The following is a 16179-nucleotide window of genomic DNA, read 5'->3' as shown; positions in this document are numbered from 1 at the left end:
AAAAAGAAAAAGTTTCCAATTTAAATAGCTAGAGAATAAAAACAATTTGCCAGTAATGTGAAAAAACCTACAGCACCTGGTGTTCCCATGTGGTCTCCCACCCAAGTACTAACCAGGCCCAACACTGCTTAGCTTCCAAGATCAGACGAGATTGGGCCTATCCAATGTGGTATGGCTGTAGGTGAGTTAAATCCACTTTTTTGCCCTCTTCTACTTCTATTACCAGGTAAGCTAATACAAAAGTTTCCTAACTGTATTGGCTTACTGAAAAAAATCATGTGTTGGTAATGTAAAAAGACCTACAGGACATGATATTAGCAGGGGGTCTTAAATTAAACTACAAAAGAGGCTCAACACTGTTTAGCTGCCAAAAGCAGTTGGAATTGAGCCTAAACATTGTGGTAAGTCTTTAGGTGATGGCTATTGTGTCTGTTTGACCTCTTCCAAATGTCTGTGCTGGCAATAAAATGAAAAAGTTTCCAATATAAATAGCTAGAGAATAAAAACAATTTGCCAGTAATGTGAAAAAACCTACAGCACCTGGTGTTCCCATGTGGTCTCCCACCCAAGTACTAACCAGGCCCAACACTGCTTAGCTTCCAAGATCAGACGAGATTGAGCCTATCCAATGTGGTATGGCTGTAGGTGAGTTAAATTCACTTTTTTGCCCTCTTCTACTTCTATCACCAGGTAAGCTAATACAAAAGTTTCCTAACTGTATTGGCTTACTGAAAAAAATCATGTGTTGGTAATGTAAAAAGACCTACAGGACATGATATTAGCAGGGCGTCTTAAATTAAACTACTAAAGAGGCTCAACACTGTTTAGCTGCCAAAAGCAGTTGGAATTGGGCCTAAACAGTGTGGTAAGTCTTTAGTTGATGGCTATTGTGTCTGTTTGACCTCTTCCAAATGTCTGTACTGGCAATAAAAAGAAAAAGTTTCCAATTTAAATAGCTAGAGAATAAAAACAATTTGCCTGTAATGTGAAAAAACCTACAGCACCTGGTGTTCCCATGTGGTCTCCCACCCAAGTACTAACCAGGCCCAACACTGCTTAGCTTCCAAGATCAGACGAGATTGGGCCTATCCAATGTGGTATGGCTGTAAGTGAGATACAGGCACTTTTTTGCCCTCTTCTACTTCTATCACCAGGTAAGCTAATAAAAAAGTTTCCTAACTGTATTGGCTTACTGAAAAAAATCATGTGTTGGTAATGTAAAAAGACCTACAGGACATGATATTAGCAGGGGGTCTTAAATTAAACTACTAAAGAGGCTCAACACTGTTTAGCTGCCAAAAGCAGTTGGAATTGGGCCTAAACAGTGTGGTAAGTCTTTAGGTGATGGCTATTGTGTCTGTTTGACCTCTTCCAAATGTCTGTGCTGGCAATAAAAAGAAAAAGTTTCCAATTTAAATAGCTAGAGAATAAAAACAATTTGCCAGTAATGTGAAAAAACCTACAGCACCTGGTGTTCCCAGGTGGTCTCCCACCCAAGTACTAACCAGGCCCAACACTGCTTAGCTTCCAAGATCAGACAAAATTGGGCCTATCCAATGTGGTATGGCTGTAGGTGAGATACAGGCACTTTTTTGCCCTCTTCTACTTCTATCACCAGGTAAGCTAATAAAAAAGTTTCCTAACTGTATTGGCTTACTTAAAAAAAATCATGTGTTGGTAATGTAAAAAGACCTACAGGACATGATATTAGCAGGGGGTCTTAAATTAAACTACAAAAGAGGCTCAACACTGTTAAGCTGCCAAAAGCAGTTGGAATTGAGCCTAAACAGTGTGGTAAGTCTTTAGGTGATGGCTAGTGTGTCTGTTTGACCTCTTACAAATGTCTGTGCTGGCAATAAAAAGAAATAGTTTCCAATATAAATAGCTAGAGAATAAAAACAACTTGCCAGTAATGTGAAAAATCCTACAGCACCTGGTGTTCCCAGGTGGTCTCCCAGCCAAGTACTAACCAGGCCCAACACTGCTTAGCTTCCAAAATCAGACGAGATTGGGCCTATACAATGTGGTATGGCTGTAGGTGAGATACAGGCACTTTTTTGCCCTCTTCTACTTCTATCACCAGGTAAGCTAATAAAAAAGTTTCCTAACTGTATTGGCTTACTGAAAAAAATCATGTGTTGGTAATGTAAAAAGACCTACAGGACATGATATTAGCAGGGGGTCTTAAATTAAACTACTAAAGAGGCTCAACACTGTTTAGCTGCCAAAAGCAGTTGGAATTGGGCCTAAACAGTGTGGTAAGTCTTTAGTTGATGGCTATTGTGTCTGTTTGACCTCTTCCAAATGTCTGTACTGGCAATAAAAAGAAAAAGTTTCCAATTTAAATAGCTAGAGAATAAAAACAATTTGCCTGTAATGTGAAAAAACCTACAGCACCTGGTGTTCCCATGTGGTCTCCCACCCAAGTACTAACCAGGCCCAACACTGCTTAGCTTCCAAGATCAGACGAGATTGGGCCTATCCAATGTGGTATGGCTGTAAGTGAGATACAGGCACTTTTTTGCCCTCTTCTACTTCTATCACCAGGTAAGCTAATAAAAAAGTTTCCTAACTGTATTGGCTTACTGAAAAAAATCATGTGTTGGTAATGTAAAAAGACCTACAGGACATGATATTAGCAGGGGGTCTTAAATTAAACTACTAAAGAGGCTCAACACTGTTTAGCTGCCAAAAGCAGTTGGAATTGGGCCTAAACAGTGTGGTAAGTCTTTAGGTGATGGCTATTGTGTCTGTTTGACCTCTTCCAAATGTCTGTGCTGGCAATAAAAAGAAAAAGTTTCCAATTTAAATAGCTAGAGAATAAAAACAATTTGCCAGTAATGTGAAAAAACCTACAGCACCTGGTGTTCCCAGGTGGTCTCCCACCCAAGTACTAATCAGGCCCAACACTGCTTAGCTTCCAAGATCAGACGAAATTGGGCCTATCCAATGTGGTATGGCTGTAGGTGAGATACAGGCACTTTTTTGCCCTCTTCTACTTCTATCACCAGGTAAGCTAATAAAAAAGTTTCCTAACTGTATTGGCTTACTTAAAAAAATCATGTGTTGGTAATGTAAAAAGACCTACAGGACATGATATTAGCAGGGGGTCTTAAATTAAACTACTAAACAGGCTCAACACTGTTTAGCTGCCAAAAGCAGTTGGAATTGGGCCTAAACAGTGTGGTAAGTCTTTAGGTGATGGCTATTGTGTCTGTTTGACCTCTTCCAAATGTCTGTACTGGCAATAAAAAGAAAAAGTTTCCAATTTAAATAGCTAGAGAATAAAAACAATTTGCCTGTAATGTGAAAAAACCTACAGCACCTGGTGTTCCTATGTGGTCTCCCACCCAAGTACTAACCAGGCCCAACACTGCTTAGCTTCCAAGATCAGACGAGATTGGGCCTATCCAATTTGGTATGGCTGTAGGTGAGATACAGGCACTTTTTTGCCCTCTTCTACTTCTATCACCAGGTAAGCTAATAAAAAAGTTTCCTAACTGTATTGGCTTACTGAAAAAAATCATGTGTTGGTAATGTAAAAAGACCTACAGGACATGATATTAGCAGGGGGTCTTAAATTAAACTATTAAAGAGGCTCAACACTGTTTAGCTGCCAAAAGCAGTTGGAATTGGGCCTAAACAGTGTGGTAAGTCTTTAGGTGATGGCTATTGTGTCTGTTTGACCTCTTCCAAATGTCTGTACTGGCAATAAAAAGAAAAAGTTTCCAATTTAAATAGCTAGAGAATAAAAACAATTTGCCAGTAATGTGAAAAAACCTACAGCACCTGGTGTTCCCATGTGGTCTCCCACCCAAGTACTAACCAGGCCCAACACTGCTTAGCTTCCAAGATCAGACGAGATTGGCCCTATCCAATGTGGTATGGCTGTAGGTGAGATACAGGCACTTTTTTGCCCTCTTCTACTTCTATCACCAGGTAAGCTAATACAAAAGTTTCCTAACTGTATTGGCTTACTGAAAAAAATCATGTGTTGGTAATGTAAAAAGACCAACAGGACATGATATTAGCAGGGGGTCTTAAATTAAACTACAAAAGAGGCTCAACACTGTTAAGCTGCCAAAAGCAGTTGGAATTGAGCCTAAACAGTGTGGTAAGTCTTTAGGTGATGGCTAGTGTGTCTGTTTGACCTCTTACAAATGTCTGTGCTGGCAATAAAAAGAAATAGTTTCCAATATAAATAGCTAGAGAATAAAAACAACTTGCCAGTAATGTGAAAAATCCTACAGCACCTGGTGTTCCCAGGTGGTCTCCCAGCCAAGTACTAACCAGGCCCAACACTGCTTAGCTTCCAAAATCAGACGAGATTGGGCCTATACAATGTGGTATGGCTGTAGGTGAGATACAGGCACTTTTTTGCCCTCTTCTACTTCTATCACCAGGTAAGCTAATAAAAAAGTTTCCTAAGTGTATTGGCTTACTGAAAAAAATCATGTGTTGGTAATGTAAAAAGACCTACAGGACATGATATTAGCAGGGGTTCTTAAATTAAACTACTAAAGAGGCTCAACACTGTTTAGCTGCCAAAAGCAGTTGGAATTGAGCCTAAACAGTGTGGTAAGTCTTTAGGTGATGGCTAGTGTGTCTGTTTGACCTCTTACAAATGTCTGTGCTGGCAATAAAAAGAAATAGTTTCCAATATAAATAGCTAGAGAATAAAAACAACTTGCCAGTAATGTGAAAAATCCTACAGCACCTGGTGTTCCCAGGTGGTCTCCCAGCCAAGTACTAACCAGGCCCAACACTGCTTAGCTTCCAAAATCAGACGAGATTGGGCCTATACAATGTGGTATGGCTGTAGGTGAGATACAGGCACTTTTTTGCCCTCTTCTACTTCTATCACCAGGTAAGCTAATAAAAAAGTTTCCTAAGTGTATTGGCTTACTGAAAAAAATCATGTGTTGGTAATGTAAAAAGACCTACAGGACATAATATTAGCAGGGGGTCTCAAATTAAACTACTAAAGAGGCTCAACACTGTTTAGCTGCCAAAAGCAGTTGGAATTGGGCCTAAACAGTGTGGTAAGTCTTTAGGTGATGGCTATTGTGTCTGTTTGACCTCTTCCAAATGTCTGTGCTGGCAATAAAAAGAAAAAGAAAAAGTTTCCAATTTAAATAGCTAAAGAATAAAAACAATTTGCCAGTAATGTGAAAAAACCTACAGCACCTGGTGTTCCCATGTGGTCTCCCACCCAAGTACTAACCAGGCCCAACACTGCTTAGCTTCCAAGATCAGACGAGATTGAGCCTATCCAATGTGGTATGGCTGTAGGTGAGTTAAATTCACTTTTTTGCCCTCTTCTACTTCTATCACCAGGTAAGCTAATACAAAAGTTTCCTAACTGTATTGGCTTACTGAAAAAAATCATGTGTTGGTAATGTAAAAAGACCTACAGGACATGATATTAGCAGGGCGTCTTAAATTAAACTACAAAAGAGGCTCAACACTGTTTAGCTGCCAAAAGCAGTTGGAATTGGGCCTAAACAGTGTGGTAAGTCTTTAGGTGATGGCTATTGTGTCTGTTTGACCTCTTCCAAATGTCTGTACTGGCAATAAAAAGAAAAAGTTTCCAATTTAAATAGCTAGAGAATAAAAACAATTTGCCTGTAATGTGAAAAAACCTACAGCACCTGGTGTTCCCATGTGGTCTCCCACCCAAGTACTAACCTGGCCCAACACTGCTTAGCTTCCAAGATCAGACGAGATTGGGCCTATCCAATGTGGTATGGCTGTAAGTGAGATACAGGCACTTTTTTGCCCTCTTCTACTTCTATCACCAGGTAAGCTAATAAAAAAGTTTCCTAACTGTATTGGCTTACTGAAAAAAATCATGTGTTGGTAATGTAAAAAGACCTACAGGACATGATATTAGCAGGGGTTCTTAAATTAAACTACTAAAGAGGCTCAACACTGTTTAGCTGCCAAAAGCAGTTGGAATTGGGCCTAAACAGTGTGGTAAGTCTTTAGGTGATGGCTATTGTGCCTGTTTGACCTCTTCCAAATGTCTGTACTGGCAATAAAAAGAAAAAGTTTCCAATTTAAATAGCTAGAGAATAAAAACAATTTGCCAGTAATGTGAAAAAACCTACAGCACCTGGTGTTCCCATGTGGTCTCCCACCCAAGTACTAACCAGGCCCAACACTGCTTAGCTTCCAAGATCACACGAGATTGGGCCTATCCAATGTGGTATGGCTGTAGGTGAGTTAAAAGCACTTTTTTGCCCTCTTCTATTTCTATCACCAGGTAAGCTAATACAAAAGTTTCCTAACTGTATTGGCTTACTGAAAAAAATCATGTGTTGGTAATGTAAAAAGACCTACAGGACATGATATTAGCAGGGGGTCTTAAATTAAACTACAAAAGAGGCTCAACAATGTTTAGCTGCCAAAAGCAGTTGGAATTGAGCCTAAACAGTGTGGTAAGTCTTTAGGTGATGGCTATTGTGTCTGTTTGACCTCTTCCAAATGTCTGTGCTGGCAATAAAAAGAAAAAGTTTCCAATTTAAATAGTTAGAGAATAAAAACAATTTGCCAGTAATGTGAAAAAACCTACAGCACCTGGTGTTCCCAGGTGGTCTCCCACCCAAGTACTAACCAGGCCCAACACTGCTTAGCTTCCAAGATCAGAAGAAATTGGGCCTATCCAATGTGGTATGGCTGTAGGTGAGATACAGGCACTTTTTTGCCCTCTTCTACTTCTATCACCAGGTAAGCTAATAAAAAAGTTTCCTAACTGTATTGGCTTACTTAAAAAAAATCATGTGTTGGTAATGTAAAAAGACCTACAGGACATGATATTAGCAGGGGGTCTTAAATTAAACTACTAAACAGGCTCAACACTGTTTAGCTGCCAAAAGCAGTTGGAATTGGGCCTAAACAGTGTGGTAAGTCTTTAGGTGATGGCTATTGTGTCTGTTTGACCTCTTCCAAATGTCTGTACTGGCAATAAAAAGAAAAAGTTTCCAATTTAAATAGCTAGAGAATAAAAACAATTTGCCTGTAATGTGAAAAAACCTACAGCACCTGGTGTTCCCATGTGGTCTCCCACCCAAGTACTAACCAGGCCCAACACTGCTTAGCTTCCAAGATCAGACGAGATTGGGCCTATCCAATGTGGTATGGCTGTAGGTGAGATACAGGCACTTTTTTGCCCTCTTCTACTTCTATCACAAGGTAAGCTAATAAAAAAGTTTCCTAACTGTATTGGCTTACTGAAAAAAATCATGTGATGGTAATGTAAAAAGACCTACAGGACATGATATTAGCAGGGGGTCTTAAATTAAACTACTATAGAGGCTCAACACTGTTTAGCTGCCAAAAGCAGTTGGAATTGGGCCTAAACAGTGTGGTAAGTCTTTAGGTGATGGCTATTGTGTCTGTTTGACCTCTTCCAAATGTCTGTACTGGCAATAAAAAGAAAAAGTTTCCAATTTAAATAGCTAGAGAATAAAAACAAATTGCCAGTAATGTGAAAAAACCTACAGCACCTGGTGTTCCCATGTGGTCTCCCACCCAAGTACTAACCAGGACCAACACTGATTAGCTTCCAAGATCAGGCCTATCCAATGTGGTATGGCTGTAGGTGAGTTAAAAGCACTTGTTTGCCCTCTTCTACTTCTATCACCAGGTAAGCTAATACAAAAGTTTCCTAACTGTATTGGCTTACTGAAAAAAATCATGTGTTGGTAATGTAAAAAGACCTACAGGACATGATATTAGCAGGGGGTCTTAAATTAAACTACAAAAGAGGCTCAACACTGTTTAGCTGAAAAAAGCAGTTGGAATTGAGCCTAAACAGTGTGGTAAGTCTTTAGGTGATGGCTATTGTGTCTGTTTGACCTCTTCCAAATGTCTGTGCTGGCAATAAAAAGAAAAAGTTTCCAATTTAAATAGCTAGAGAATAAAAACAATTTGCCTGTAATGTGAAAAAACCTACAGCACCTGGTGTTCCTATGTGGTCTCCCACCCAAGTACTAACTAGGCCCAACACTGCTTAGCTTCCAAGATCAGACGAGATTGGGCCTATCCAATGTGGTATGGCTGTAGGTGAGATACAGGCACTTTTTTGCCCTCTTCTACTTCTATCACAAGGTAAGCTAATAAAAAAGTTTCCTAACTGTATTGGCTTACTGAAAAAAATCATGTGTTGGTAATGTAAAAAGACCTACAGGACATGATATTAGCAGGGGGTCTTAAATTAAACTACAAAAGAGGCTCAACACTGTTTAGCTGCCAAAAGCAGTTGGAATTGGGCCTAAACAGTGTGGTAAGTCTTTAGGTGATGGCTATTATGTCTGTTTGACCTCTTCCAAATGTCTGTATTGGCAATAAAAAGAAAAAGTTTCCAATTTAAATAGCTAGAGAATAAAAACAATTTGCCAGTAATGTGAAAAAACCTACAGCACCTGGTGTTCCCATGTGGTCTCCCACCCAAGTACTAACCAGGCCCAACACTGCTTAACTTCCAAGATCAGACGAGATTGGGCCTATCCAATGTGGTATGGCTGTAGGTGAGATACAGGCACTTTTTTGCCCTCTTCTACTTCTATTACCAGGTAAGCTAATACAAAAGTTTCCTAACTGTATTGGCTTACTGAAAAAAATCATGTGTTGGTAATGTAAAAAGACCTACAGGACATGATATTAGCAGGGGGTCTTAAATTAAACTACAAAAGAGGCTCAACACTGTTTAGCTGCCAAAAGCAGTTGGAATTGGGCCTAAACAGTGTGGTAAGTCTTTAGGTGATGGCTATTGTGTCTGTTTGACCTCTTCCAAATGTCTGTGCTGGCAATAAAAAGAAAAAGTTTCCAATTTAAATAGCTAGAGAATAAAAACAATTTGCCAGTAATGTGAAAAAACCTACAGCACCTGGTGTTCCCAGGTGGTCTCCCACCCAAGTACTAACCAGGCCCAACACTGCTTAGCTTCCAAGATCAGACGAAATTGGGCCTATCCAATGTGGTATTGCTGTAGGTGAGATACAGGCACTTTTTTGCCCTCTTCTACTTCTATCACCAGGTAAGCTAATAAAAAAGTTTCCTAACTGTATTGGCTTACTTAAAAAAAATCATGTGTTGGTAATGTAAAAAGACCTACAGGACATGATATTAGCAGGGGGTCTTAAATTAAACTACTAAACAGGCTCAACACTGTTTAGCTGCCAAAAGCAGTTGGAATTGGGCCTAAACAGTGTGGTAAGTCTTTAGGTGATGGCTATTGTGTCTGTTTGACCTCTTCCAAATGTCTGTACTGGCAATAAAAAGAAAAAGTTTCCAATTTAAATAGCTAGAGAATAAAAACAATTTGCCTGTAATGTGAAAAAACCTACAGCACCTGGTGTTCCTATGTGGTCTCCCACCCAAGTACTAACCAGGCCCAACACTGCTTAGCTTCCAAGATCAGACGAGATTGGGCCTATCCAATTTGGTATGGCTGTAGGTGAGATACAGGCACTTTTTTGCCCTCTTCTACTTCTATCACCAGGTAAGCTAATAAAAAAGTTTCCTAACTGTATTGGCTTACTGAAAAAAATCATGTGTTGGTAATGTAAAAAGACCTACAGGACATGATATTAGCAGGGGGTCTTAAATTAAACTACTAAAGAGGCTCAACACTGTTTAGCTGCCAAAAGCAGTTGGAATTGGGCCTAAACAGTGTGGTAAGTCTTTAGGTGATGGCTATTGTGTCTGTTTGACCTCTTCCAAATGTCTGTACTGGCAATAAAAAGAAAAAGTTTCCAATTTAAATAGCTAGAGAATAAAAACAATTTGCCAGTAATGTGAAAAAACCTACAGCACCTGGTGTTCCCATGTGGTCTCCCACCCAAGTACTAACCAGGCCCAACACTGCTTAGCTTCCAAGATCAGACGAGATTGGCCCTATCCAATGTGGTATGGCTGTAGGTGAGATACAGGCACTTTTTTGCCCTCTTCTACTTCTATCACCAGGTAAGCTAATACAAAAGTTTCCTAACTGTATTGGCTTACTGAAAAAAATCATGTGTTGGTAATGTAAAAAGACCAACAGGACATGATATTAGCAGGGGGTCTTAAATTAAACTACAAAAGAGGCTCAACACTGTTAAGCTGCCAAAAGCAGTTGGAATTGAGCCTAAACAGTGTGGTAAGTCTTTAGGTGATGGCTAGTGTGTCTGTTTGACCTCTTACAAATGTCTGTGCTGGCAATAAAAAGAAATAGTTTCCAATATAAATAGCTAGAGAATAAAAACAACTTGCCAGTAATGTGAAAAAACCTACGGCACCTGGTGTTCCCAGGTGGTCTCCCAGCCAAGTACTAACCAGGCCCAACACTGCTTAGCGTCCAAAATCAGACGAGATTGGGCCTATACAATGTGGTATGGCTGTAGGTGAGATACAGGCACTTTTTTGCCCTCTTCTACTTCTATCACCAGGTAAGCTAATAAAAAAGTTTCCTAACTGTATTGGCTTACTGAAAAAAATCATGTGTTGGTAATGTAAAAAGACCTACAGGACATGATATTAGCAGGGGGTCTCAAATTAAACTACTAAAGAGGCTCAACACTGTTTAGCTGCCAAAAGCAGTTGGAATTGGGCCTAAACAGTGTGGTAAGTCTTTAGGTGATGGCTATTGTGTCTGTTTGACCTCTTCCAAATGTCTGTGCTGGCAATAAAAAGAAAAAGAAAAAGTTTCCAATTTAAATAGCTAAAGAATAAAAACAATTTGCCAGTAATGTGAAAAAACCTACAGCACCTGGTGTTCCCATGTGGTCTCCCACCCAAGTACTAACCAGGCCCAACACTGCTTAGCTTCCAAGATCAGACGAGATTGAGCCTATCCAATGTGGTATGGCTGTAGGTGAGTTAAATTCACTTTTTTGCCCTCTTCTACTTCTATCACCAGGTAAGCTAATACAAAAGTTTCCTAACTGTATTGGCTTACTGAAAAAAATCATGTGTTGGTAATGTAAAAAGACCTACAGGACATGATATTAGCAGGGCGTCTTAAATTAAACTACTAAAGAGGCTCAACACTGTTTAGCTGCCAAAAGCAGTTGGAATTGGGCCTAAACAGTGTGGTAAGTCTTTAGGTGATGGCTATTGTGTCTGTTTGACCTCTTCCAAATGTCTGTACTGGCAATAAAAAGAAAAAGTTTCCAATTTAAATAGCTAGAGAATAAAAACAATTTGCCTGTAATGTGAAAAAACCTACAGCACCTGGTGTTCCCATGTGGTCTCCCACCCAAGTACTAACCAGGCTCAACACTGCTTAGCTTCCAAGATCAGACGAGATTGGGCCTATCCAATGTGGTATGGCTGCAAGTGAGATACAGGCACTTTTTTGCCCTCTTCTACTTCTATCACCAGGTAAGCTAATAAAAAAGTTTTCTAACTGTATTGGCTTACTGAAAAAAATCATGTGTTGGTAATGTAAAAAGACCTACAGGACATGATATTAGCAGGGGTTCTTAAATTAAACTACTAAAGAGGCTCAACACTGTTTAGCTGCCAAAAGCAGTTGGAATTGGGCCTAAACAGTGTGGTAAGTCTTAAGGTGATGGCTATTGTGCCTGTTTGACCTCTTCCAAATGTCTGTACTGGCAATAAAAAGAAAAAGTTTCCAATTTAAATAGCTAGAGAATAAAAACAATTTGCCAGTAATGTGAAAAAACCTACAGCACCTGGTGTTCCCAGGTGGTCTCCCACCCAAGTACTAACCAGGCCCAACACTGCTTAGCTTCCAAGATCACACGAGATTGGGCCTATCCAATGTGGTATGGCTGTAGGTGAGTTAAAAGCACTTTTTTGCCCTCTTCTATTTCTATCACCAGGTAAGCTAATACAAAAGTTTCCTAACTGTATTGGCTTACTGAAAAAAATCATGTGTTGGTAATGTAAAAATACCTACAGGACATGATATTAGCAGGGGGTCTTAAATTAAACTACAAAAGAGGCTCAACAATGTTTAGCTGCCAAAAGCAGTTGGAATTGAGCCTAAACAGTGTGGTAAGTCTTTAGGTGATGGCTATTGTGTCTGTTTGACCTCTTCCAAATGTCTGTGCTGGCAATAAAAAGAAAAAGTTTCCAATTTAAATAGCTAGAGAATAAAAACAATTTGCCAGTAATGTGAAAAAACCTACAGCACCTGGTGTTCCCAGGTGGTCTCCCACCCAAGTACTAACCAGGCCCAACACTGCTTAGCTTCCAAGATCAGAAGAAATTGGGCCTATCCAATGTGGTATGGCTGTAGGTGAGATACAGGCACTTTTTTGCCCTCTTCTACTTCTATCACCAGGTAAGCTAATAAAAAAGTTTCCTAACTGTATTGGCTTACTTGAAAAAAATCATGTGTTGGTAATGTAAAAAGACCTACAGGACATGATATTAGCAGGGGGTCTTAAATTAAACTACTAAACAGGCTCAACACTGTTTAGCTGCCAAAAGCAGTTGGAATTGGGCCTAAACAGTGTGGTAAGTCTTTAGGTGATGGCTATTGTGTCTGTTTGACCTCTTCCAAATGTCTGTACTGGCAATAAAAAGAAAAAGTTTCCAATTTAAATAGCTAGAGAATAAAAACAATTTGCCTGTAATGTGAAAAAACCTACAGCACCTGGTGTTCCCATGTGGTCTCCCACCCAAGTACTAACCAGGCCCAACACTGCTTAGCTTCCCAGATCAGACGAGATTGGGCCTATCCAATGTGGTATGGCTGTAGGTGAGATACAGGCACTTTTTTGCCCTCTTCTACTTCTATCACAAGGTAAGCTAATAAAAAAGTTTCCTAACTGTATTGGCTTACTGAAAAAAATCATGTGTTGGTAATGTAAAAAGACCTACAGGACATGATATTAGCAGGGGGTCTTAAATTAAACTACTAAAGAGGCTCAACACTGTTTAGCTGCCAAAAGCAGTTGGAATTGGGCCTAAACAGTGTGGTAAGTCTTTAGGTGATGGCTATTGTGTCTGTTTGACCTCTTCCAAATGTCTGTACTGGCAATAAAAAGAAAAAGTTTCCAATTTAAATAGCTAGAGAATAAAAACAATTTGCCAGTAATGTGAAAAAACCTACAGCACCTGGTGTTCCCATGTGGTCTCCCACCCAAGTACTAACCAGGACCAACACTGCTTAGCTTCCAAGATCAGGCCTATCCAATGTGGTATGGCTGTAGGTGAGTTAAAAGCACTTGTTTGCCCTCTTCTACTTCTATCACCAGGTAAGCAAATACAAAAGTTTCCTAACTGTATTGGCTTACTGAAAAAAATCATGTGTTGGTAATGTAAAAAGACCTACAGGACATGATATTAGCAGGGGGTCTTAAATTAAACTACAAAAGAGGCTCAACACTGTTTAGCTGAAAAAAGCAGTTGGAATTGAGCCTAAACAGTGTGGTAAGTCTTTAGGTGATGGCTATTGTGTCTGTTTGACCTCTTACAAATGTCTGTGCTGGCAATAAAAAGAAAAAGTTTCCAATTTAAATAGCTAGAGAATAAAAACAATTTGCCTGTAATGTGAAAAAACCTACAGCACCTGGTGTTCCCATGTGGTCTCCTACCCAAGTACTAACTAGGCCCAACACTGCTTAGTTTCCAAGATCAGACGAGATTGGGCCTATCCAATGTGGTATGGCTGTAGGTGAGATACAGGCACTTTTTTGCCCTCTTCTACTTCTATCACAAGGTAAGCTAATAAAAAAGTTTCCTAACTGTATTGGCTTACTGAAAAAAATCATGTGTTGGTAATGTAAAAAGACCTACAGGACATGATATTAGCAGGGGGTCTTAAATTAAACTACAAAAGAGGCTCAACACTGTTTAGCTGCCAAAAGCAGTTGGAATTGGGCCTAAACAGTGTGGTAAGTCTTTAGGTGATGGCTATTATGTCTGTTTGACCTCTTCCAAATGTCTGTATTGGCAATAAAAAGAAAAAGTTTCCAATTTAAATAGCTAGAGAATAAAAACAATTTGCCAGTAATGTGAAAAAACCTACAGCACCTGGTGTTCCCATGTGGTCTCCTACCCAAGTACTAACCAGGCCCAACACTGCTTAACTTCCAAGATCAGACGAGATTGGGCCTATCCAATGTGGTATGGCTGTAGGTGAGATACAGGCACTTTTTTGCCCTCTTCTACTTCTATTACCAGGTAAGCTAATACAAAAGTTTCCTAACTGTATTGGCTTACTGAAAAAAATCATGTGTTGGTAATGTAAAAAGACCTACAGGACATGATATTAGCAGGGGGTCTTAAATTAAACTACTAAAGAGGCTCAACACTGTTTAGCTGCCAAAAGCAGTTGGAATTGAGCCTAAACAGTGTGGTAAGTCTTTAGGTGATGGCTAGTGTGTCTGTTTGACCTCTTCCAAATGTCTGTGCTGTCAATAAAAAGAAAAAGTTTCCAATATAAATAGCTAGAGAATAAAAACAATTTGCCAGTAATGTGAAAAAATCTACAGCACCTGGTGTTCCCAGGTGGTCTCCCACCCAAGTACTAACCAGGCCCAACACTGCTTAGCTTCCAAGATCAGACGAGATTGGGCCTATCCAATGTGGTATGGCTGTAGGTGAGATACAGGCACTTTTTTGCCCTCTTCTACTTCTATCACCAGGTAAGCTAATACAAAAGTTTCCTAACTGTATTGGCTTACTGAAAAAAATCATGTGTTGGTAATGTAAAAAGACCTACAGGACATGATATTAGCAGGGGGTCTTAAATTAAACTACAAAAGTGGCTCAACACTGTTTAGCTGCCAAAAGCAGTTGGAATTGAGCCTAAACAGTGTGGTAAGTCTTTAGGTGATGGCTATTGTGTCTGTTTGACCTCTTCAAAATGTCTGTGCTGGCAATAAAAAGAAAAAGTTTCCAATTTAAATAGCTAGAGAATAAAAACAATTTGCCAGTAATGTGAAAAAACCTACAGCACCTGGTGTTCCCAGGTGGTCTCCCACCCAAGTACTAACCAGGCCCAACACTGCTTAGCTTCCAAGATCAGACGAGATTGGGCCTATCCAATGTGGTATGGCTGTAGGTGAGATACAGGCACTTTTTTGCCCTCTTCTACTTCTATCACCAGGTAAGCTAATAAAAAAGTTTTCTAACTGTATTGGCTTACTTAAAAAAAATCATGTGTTGGTAATGTAAAAAGACCTACAGGACATGATATTAGCAGGGGGTCTTAAATTAAACTACTAAAGAGGCCCAACACTGTTTAGCTGCCAAAAGCAGTTGGAATTGGGCCTAAACAGTGTGGTAAGTCTTTAGGTGATGGCTATTGTGTCTGTTTGACCTCTTCCAAATGTCTGTACTGGCAATAAAAATAAAAAGTTTCCAATTTAAATAGCTAGAGAATAAAAACAATTTGCCTGTAATGTGAAAAAACCTACAGCACCTGGTGTTCCCATGTGGTCTCCCACCCAAGTACTAACCAGGCCCAACACTGCTTAGCTTCTAAGATCAGACGAGATTGGGCCTATCCAATGTGGTATGGCTGTAGGTGAGATACAGGCACTTTTTTGCCCTCTTCTACTTCTATCACCAGGTAAGCTAATAAAAAAGTTTCCTAACTGTATTGGCTTACTGAAAAAAATCATGTGTTGGTAATGTAAAAAGACCTACAGGACATGATATTAGCAGGGGGTCTTAAATTAAACTACAAAAGAGGCTCAACACTGTTTAGCTGCCAAAAGCAGTTGGAATTGAGCCCAAACAGTGTGGTAAGTCTTTAGGTGATGGCTATTGTGTCTGTTTGACCTCTTCCAAATGTCTGTGCTGGCAATAAAAAGAAAAAGTTTCCAATATAAATAGCTAGAGAATAAAAACAATTTGCCTGTAATGTGAAAAAACCTACAGCACCTGGTGTTCCCATGTGGTCTCCCACCCAATTACTAACCAGGCCCAACACTGCTTAGCTTCCAAGAACAGACGAGATTGGGCTATCCAATGTGGTATGGCTGTAGGTGAAATACAGGCACTTTTTTGCCCTCTTCTACTTCTATCACCAGGTAAGCTAATAAAAAAGTTTCCTAACTGTATTGGCTTACTGAAAAAAATCATGTGTTGGTAATGTAAAAAGACCTACAGGACATGATATTAGCAGGGGGTCTTAAATTAAACTACTAAAGAGGCTCAACACTGTTTAGCTGCCAAAAGCAGTTGGAATTGGGCCTAAACAGTGTGGTAAGT

General features: G+C 39.7%; 31 non-coding genes and 4 pseudogenes across 31 annotated transcripts; all 35 read right to left on the bottom strand.

The window, feature by feature from the left end:
- Positions 1 to 64: 64 nt before the first annotated feature.
- LOC146013680 (5S ribosomal RNA) lies at positions 65 to 183 on the bottom strand. The gene has a single exon (XR_014446651.1). It is a non-coding gene; the product is annotated as a 5S ribosomal RNA (ribosomal RNA).
- Positions 184 to 528: 345 nt separating this feature from the next.
- Positions 529 to 647, bottom strand: LOC146014687 (5S ribosomal RNA). The gene has a single exon (XR_014447633.1). It is a non-coding gene; the product is annotated as a 5S ribosomal RNA (ribosomal RNA).
- A 345-nt stretch (positions 648 to 992) lies between these two features.
- LOC146014369 (5S ribosomal RNA) lies at positions 993 to 1111 on the bottom strand. Its single transcript, XR_014447320.1, has one exon. It is a non-coding gene; the product is annotated as a 5S ribosomal RNA (ribosomal RNA).
- A 345-nt stretch (positions 1112 to 1456) lies between these two features.
- On the bottom strand, positions 1457 to 1575 carry LOC146016939 (5S ribosomal RNA). The gene has a single exon (XR_014449818.1). It is a non-coding gene; the product is annotated as a 5S ribosomal RNA (ribosomal RNA).
- Positions 1576 to 1921: 346 nt separating this feature from the next.
- Positions 1922 to 2040, bottom strand: LOC146017595 (5S ribosomal RNA). The gene has a single exon (XR_014450462.1). It is a non-coding gene; the product is annotated as a 5S ribosomal RNA (ribosomal RNA).
- Positions 2041 to 2385: 345 nt separating this feature from the next.
- LOC146014368 (5S ribosomal RNA) lies at positions 2386 to 2504 on the bottom strand. Its single transcript, XR_014447319.1, has one exon. It is a non-coding gene; the product is annotated as a 5S ribosomal RNA (ribosomal RNA).
- A 345-nt stretch (positions 2505 to 2849) lies between these two features.
- LOC146015241 (5S ribosomal RNA) lies at positions 2850 to 2968 on the bottom strand. The gene has a single exon (XR_014448168.1). It is a non-coding gene; the product is annotated as a 5S ribosomal RNA (ribosomal RNA).
- A 345-nt stretch (positions 2969 to 3313) lies between these two features.
- LOC146017176 (5S ribosomal RNA) lies at positions 3314 to 3432 on the bottom strand. Its single transcript, XR_014450048.1, has one exon. It is a non-coding gene; the product is annotated as a 5S ribosomal RNA (ribosomal RNA).
- A 345-nt stretch (positions 3433 to 3777) lies between these two features.
- LOC146016240 (5S ribosomal RNA) lies at positions 3778 to 3896 on the bottom strand. Its single transcript, XR_014449137.1, has one exon. It is a non-coding gene; the product is annotated as a 5S ribosomal RNA (ribosomal RNA).
- Positions 3897 to 4241: 345 nt separating this feature from the next.
- LOC146017594 (5S ribosomal RNA) lies at positions 4242 to 4360 on the bottom strand. The gene has a single exon (XR_014450461.1). It is a non-coding gene; the product is annotated as a 5S ribosomal RNA (ribosomal RNA).
- A 345-nt stretch (positions 4361 to 4705) lies between these two features.
- Positions 4706 to 4824, bottom strand: LOC146017593 (5S ribosomal RNA). Its single transcript, XR_014450460.1, has one exon. It is a non-coding gene; the product is annotated as a 5S ribosomal RNA (ribosomal RNA).
- A 351-nt stretch (positions 4825 to 5175) lies between these two features.
- LOC146014685 (5S ribosomal RNA) lies at positions 5176 to 5294 on the bottom strand. The gene has a single exon (XR_014447631.1). It is a non-coding gene; the product is annotated as a 5S ribosomal RNA (ribosomal RNA).
- Positions 5295 to 5639: 345 nt separating this feature from the next.
- Positions 5640 to 5758, bottom strand: LOC146014181 (5S ribosomal RNA). Its single transcript, XR_014447134.1, has one exon. It is a non-coding gene; the product is annotated as a 5S ribosomal RNA (ribosomal RNA).
- A 345-nt stretch (positions 5759 to 6103) lies between these two features.
- LOC146015061 (5S ribosomal RNA) lies at positions 6104 to 6222 on the bottom strand. Its single transcript, XR_014447994.1, has one exon. It is a non-coding gene; the product is annotated as a 5S ribosomal RNA (ribosomal RNA).
- A 345-nt stretch (positions 6223 to 6567) lies between these two features.
- Positions 6568 to 6686, bottom strand: LOC146015776 (5S ribosomal RNA). Its single transcript, XR_014448686.1, has one exon. It is a non-coding gene; the product is annotated as a 5S ribosomal RNA (ribosomal RNA).
- A 346-nt stretch (positions 6687 to 7032) lies between these two features.
- On the bottom strand, positions 7033 to 7151 carry LOC146013678 (5S ribosomal RNA). The gene has a single exon (XR_014446650.1). It is a non-coding gene; the product is annotated as a 5S ribosomal RNA (ribosomal RNA).
- A 345-nt stretch (positions 7152 to 7496) lies between these two features.
- Positions 7497 to 7605, bottom strand: LOC146011684 (5S ribosomal RNA; annotated as a pseudogene).
- Positions 7606 to 7950: 345 nt separating this feature from the next.
- Positions 7951 to 8069, bottom strand: LOC146017024 (5S ribosomal RNA). The gene has a single exon (XR_014449900.1). It is a non-coding gene; the product is annotated as a 5S ribosomal RNA (ribosomal RNA).
- A 345-nt stretch (positions 8070 to 8414) lies between these two features.
- Positions 8415 to 8533, bottom strand: LOC146011454 (5S ribosomal RNA). Its single transcript, XR_014444940.1, has one exon. It is a non-coding gene; the product is annotated as a 5S ribosomal RNA (ribosomal RNA).
- A 345-nt stretch (positions 8534 to 8878) lies between these two features.
- LOC146016113 (5S ribosomal RNA) lies at positions 8879 to 8997 on the bottom strand. Its single transcript, XR_014449014.1, has one exon. It is a non-coding gene; the product is annotated as a 5S ribosomal RNA (ribosomal RNA).
- A 346-nt stretch (positions 8998 to 9343) lies between these two features.
- On the bottom strand, positions 9344 to 9462 carry LOC146017175 (5S ribosomal RNA). The gene has a single exon (XR_014450047.1). It is a non-coding gene; the product is annotated as a 5S ribosomal RNA (ribosomal RNA).
- A 345-nt stretch (positions 9463 to 9807) lies between these two features.
- Positions 9808 to 9926, bottom strand: LOC146016239 (5S ribosomal RNA). The gene has a single exon (XR_014449136.1). It is a non-coding gene; the product is annotated as a 5S ribosomal RNA (ribosomal RNA).
- Positions 9927 to 10271: 345 nt separating this feature from the next.
- On the bottom strand, positions 10272 to 10390 carry LOC146011007 (5S ribosomal RNA; annotated as a pseudogene).
- A 351-nt stretch (positions 10391 to 10741) lies between these two features.
- LOC146014684 (5S ribosomal RNA) lies at positions 10742 to 10860 on the bottom strand. Its single transcript, XR_014447630.1, has one exon. It is a non-coding gene; the product is annotated as a 5S ribosomal RNA (ribosomal RNA).
- Positions 10861 to 11205: 345 nt separating this feature from the next.
- Positions 11206 to 11324, bottom strand: LOC146010312 (5S ribosomal RNA). Its single transcript, XR_014444826.1, has one exon. It is a non-coding gene; the product is annotated as a 5S ribosomal RNA (ribosomal RNA).
- A 345-nt stretch (positions 11325 to 11669) lies between these two features.
- LOC146014584 (5S ribosomal RNA) lies at positions 11670 to 11788 on the bottom strand. The gene has a single exon (XR_014447533.1). It is a non-coding gene; the product is annotated as a 5S ribosomal RNA (ribosomal RNA).
- A 345-nt stretch (positions 11789 to 12133) lies between these two features.
- LOC146015774 (5S ribosomal RNA) lies at positions 12134 to 12252 on the bottom strand. Its single transcript, XR_014448684.1, has one exon. It is a non-coding gene; the product is annotated as a 5S ribosomal RNA (ribosomal RNA).
- Positions 12253 to 12598: 346 nt separating this feature from the next.
- Positions 12599 to 12717, bottom strand: LOC146016140 (5S ribosomal RNA). The gene has a single exon (XR_014449039.1). It is a non-coding gene; the product is annotated as a 5S ribosomal RNA (ribosomal RNA).
- Positions 12718 to 13062: 345 nt separating this feature from the next.
- LOC146011608 (5S ribosomal RNA) lies at positions 13063 to 13171 on the bottom strand (annotated as a pseudogene).
- A 345-nt stretch (positions 13172 to 13516) lies between these two features.
- On the bottom strand, positions 13517 to 13635 carry LOC146017601 (5S ribosomal RNA). The gene has a single exon (XR_014450468.1). It is a non-coding gene; the product is annotated as a 5S ribosomal RNA (ribosomal RNA).
- Positions 13636 to 13980: 345 nt separating this feature from the next.
- Positions 13981 to 14099, bottom strand: LOC146015001 (5S ribosomal RNA). Its single transcript, XR_014447937.1, has one exon. It is a non-coding gene; the product is annotated as a 5S ribosomal RNA (ribosomal RNA).
- Positions 14100 to 14444: 345 nt separating this feature from the next.
- On the bottom strand, positions 14445 to 14563 carry LOC146014909 (5S ribosomal RNA). Its single transcript, XR_014447850.1, has one exon. It is a non-coding gene; the product is annotated as a 5S ribosomal RNA (ribosomal RNA).
- Positions 14564 to 14908: 345 nt separating this feature from the next.
- Positions 14909 to 15027, bottom strand: LOC146016546 (5S ribosomal RNA). The gene has a single exon (XR_014449435.1). It is a non-coding gene; the product is annotated as a 5S ribosomal RNA (ribosomal RNA).
- A 346-nt stretch (positions 15028 to 15373) lies between these two features.
- On the bottom strand, positions 15374 to 15492 carry LOC146016112 (5S ribosomal RNA). Its single transcript, XR_014449013.1, has one exon. It is a non-coding gene; the product is annotated as a 5S ribosomal RNA (ribosomal RNA).
- A 345-nt stretch (positions 15493 to 15837) lies between these two features.
- LOC146011228 (5S ribosomal RNA) lies at positions 15838 to 15955 on the bottom strand (annotated as a pseudogene).
- Between the last annotated feature and the right edge of the window lie 224 nt (positions 15956 to 16179).

Source organism: Crinia signifera, chromosome 6 (genome assembly GCF_055691185.1).
Source record: "Crinia signifera chromosome 6, ASM5569118v1, whole genome shotgun sequence".
Lineage (NCBI taxonomy): Eukaryota > Metazoa > Chordata > Amphibia > Anura > Myobatrachidae > Crinia > Crinia signifera.
Note: the sequence above shows the minus strand (reverse complement) of the source record. Positions and strands in the feature narration are given on the sequence as shown.